Source organism: Nannospalax galili, unplaced genomic scaffold (assembly GCF_000622305.1).
Source record: "Nannospalax galili isolate Female #2095 unplaced genomic scaffold, S.galili_v1.0 scaffold117, whole genome shotgun sequence".
Taxonomy (NCBI): Eukaryota; Metazoa; Chordata; class Mammalia; order Rodentia; family Spalacidae; genus Nannospalax; species Nannospalax galili.
Genome location: NW_008341422.1, coordinates 3,415,725 through 3,419,254, shown reverse-complemented (window position 1 = coordinate 3,419,254; position 3,530 = coordinate 3,415,725).

The window sequence follows — 3,530 nt, the reverse complement described above, 5'->3', positions numbered from 1 at the left end:
TTATTTTGATATATCACAGTGAAAGATTTATCGTCCTCTTTTTTTTTTTTTTTTTTTTTTAAAAAAAAAAAAAAAAAAAAAAAAAAAAAAAAGAGTCTTTGGCTTTTCTTCCCCTTAGCCTCTGCCCCAATCTTCATGAACCAGTTTCCCCTTTATAAGTGGAAAACATGGCAACAAAATTTCACAAGTAAAGGCTAGTTTTAGCTCTTTTTAAAATAACAAGCCACTTGGGAAAACAGCATTTCACTTACCATATTTCATAATGGCTCTAGGCCGAATGCAAAACTGTTAGACCTGAGTAACTCAAAGATCCAAGCATGTAATACAAGCATGAGAACCCGAGTTCTGATCCCCAGAACCCCCATAAAAAGTCAGACATAGTGGAGCACACCTGTAAGTCCAGTACCAAGGAGACAGAGACTGTCAGTCCCTGGAGATCATTGGCTAGTCCATCTAACAGAAAAGGTGAACTCCAGATTCAGTGAGAGACCCTGTCTCAAAAGCTAAGGTGAACAGCCATTGAGAAAGACACAAGAATGACTCCAACCCCTCTGCAGGGTTGAGTGCTCTGCACACACATATACATACTCGAACACTGCACATACACAGACATGCTTCACACACATACCCAAGCAAAACAAGATTCAAGGCTAACTCTCATCAGCATAACTATTTTATTTAAGCTATAACTAACTGGTTTGATTAATTTAACAAGCTGGTATTCAGTTGAAATTCAGTTCAATTTGAAAGAAAAATAAACCCTGAAACATGCCAACAGATTTTAACTAGTGAATTGTCTCTCGGTGTGAAATGACCAGTCTGTTGAATGTTCAAAGTACATACAGATGGAAGAACAGACAATTGGTCTCTCCTGGTCACTCTTTTCTATTTTCTATCATTTATTTATTTATCTATTATTTGTGTGTTGGGGGGAGCTCATGTAGAGGTCAGAGGACAACCTGTGGAGCCAGTTCTCTCCCTCTATTATGTGGATCCCAGGGACTGAATTAAGATTTTCAGACTTGGCAGGAAGCACTTCCACCCACTGAGCCATCTCACTGGTCTTCTGGTTATTTTTTATTAAACAAAATTAGAAATGCAAAGAGCTTTATAAAATTGAACGTGAATAGTAGATTATGTATAACTAGCCAGAAAGCAAGCAGTTTCAGACAGGGATTAGCATTCAGCCATCGCAGTTGGAACATAGCAGTTCTAATCATGTGTGCCAGACTCCTATTCAGATTCAAACTCCATCCCATCCTAGGGCCTCACAGTATCTCCTATGCTCTTTCTATTTACTTCGCTGGCCAAAATAGTTTTAGGATGTGCTCCATTCTGAAGGTACCCTATTATCTTGTTTATTTGTTCAGGGACAATATTTTATAATTAAATGAGGAGAGAGAAAGTATCAGAATATTTTTCACATGATTGGCAATGCACTAAATTATTTTTGCCTAAAATGTGTAATTTTTAAATTTTTATATGGCAGGAAAGGGAAAACAGTCAGAAAGAAGAGAGGGAGAGAGACAGAGGGAAGTGGAGAGAGAGAGAAAGGGGGGAATTCTTTGTATGTCAGAGAAAAGGTATTAACTATAATCAAATTCTATATAAAGTAAATAGAAATTGAACTAAATCGAATTATAGAATTTCAACTCCCACCTAACCCTGGATCTTAAAAAAATCATTCCTTAGCTTTATCTGTCTTCTTCTTGCAACTTTTAACCCAGCTGTTAATGTCTTTTCACTGTCAAGCAGAGGACAGCTTTATGAGGTTGTGAAATCTACGCAGTCATATCCTGGACATTCACAAATTTGAGTTCTGTGCTGAGCTGCCTTTTGGGAAATAGATTCAGTAGAATAAGTTTTCCTTATTATGGAAAGAAAAGTTGACTTCTTCCCCGTGAAACTCCCTCTGAAGCGCCTCTGAGGTGAGTGGGATGAGTCAGAAGCATGTGGATTACATTTTGCTCCCAGTGCCTCAGGGCTCAGAATGTTTGGCTAAGTACATTTTAGATTTTTCCCAGTACAGAATTGAAAAAGAATGGCTGTTGCCTGAAGCATTTTCCCAAGCCCAACTTGTACCAGGATTCAGCTCCTGGACCCTCTCTTCTTCCATCAGAAATGCAAATGAACCCAGAGCTTGTTCCTAGGAAATGACTGCCTGATCTGCAGGAGGGAGCTGTATAGATGACATCATTTATAAGAAAAGGAAGGAAAGAGCCTGAGAGGGTGGGTTCAGACCTCCATTGGGGTAGGGGTTCTGAGCTTAGTACACTGCCAGAGAGTGCAGGGTTCTGGCTTCCCTCTGGCCTCCAACTAAAAGAGAGCCTGAGAACCCAGGGGACAGCCTGACAACCCCTGGATCCTGCCTCCACGTGCTGGTGAGCTTCCCCTAATTGTGCTACACCATCCCCCTACCTGGGATTTGGTGAGGCCCCTCCCAAGGCCCCAGGGCAGATCTCGCTTTGGTAGGCTAAGGCTGAGATCCTAGCAGACAGCCTGAGAGGGTGGGTTTGGACTTCCATCTGGGTAGCAGCTAGGAGCTCACCAGACCACCAGAGAGTGCCGAGTTCTGGCCCCCTCTGGCCTCACTCTGGCGATAGGGTTGACAACAGGAGGCACTGTCTGAAAAAGCCTGCATCCTGCCTCCGTGTGGTGAAGGAAGCCTGAGTGTACCTGACTGGAACCTGAATTGGGCATCTGTGGGTACTCCTGAATAGCTGATCTGAAGCCATCAGTTACCTCTAAAATAAACCTGAGAGAACCTGAACCCTGTATCAACCAGTTTTACATAACCAATAAAGAAAGGAACCAGGCACCCAGATAATCCAAACAGAAGCATACTTCAACTTTATTCTCATATCAGAATCATAAACAACAAAAGAAATTCACATGCCAAAATCACAAAGAAAGAATAATAAAATGGAAAGCCAAAACACTATGTCCCCACCAAAGCCCACCAATAATGTAGAAGAGTTCTACAAGGAGAACCCCCTAGAGATAACCCAGGACACTGAATTTAAAAGAAAAATCATAAACATGATCAAGGGATTCAACGAATTTAAAGAACACACGAGCAAACAAATCAAAGAGCTAAAAGAAGATAGGGATAAACTTGTGAATGAATTCACAAAGGAGATAGAAACACTGAAGAAAACTCAGGTAGAAATGAATAAGGAAGTGCAAAACTCAATTAAGTCAACTTGAAACAACAGGGGAAAGCCTCACCTCTAGAATGAATGAAATGGAAAACAGAATATCAACACTGGAGGAAAAAGTTGAAGAATTGGACCACTCAAGCAAAGAGTATGGAAAAATTTTAAAAACCACAGGAATGGAATATGCAAGAGATGTGGGGAACCATGAAAAGACCAAATCTATCGATCATAGGAATAGAGGAAGGTGAAGAATTTTAGGTTAACAGTATTGACCAGATCTAAACAGGATTGTAGAAGGGATTTCCCCAAATTAAGGAAAGACATCCCCATACAAATACAGGAAGCACATAGAACACCAAATAGACAGGATCA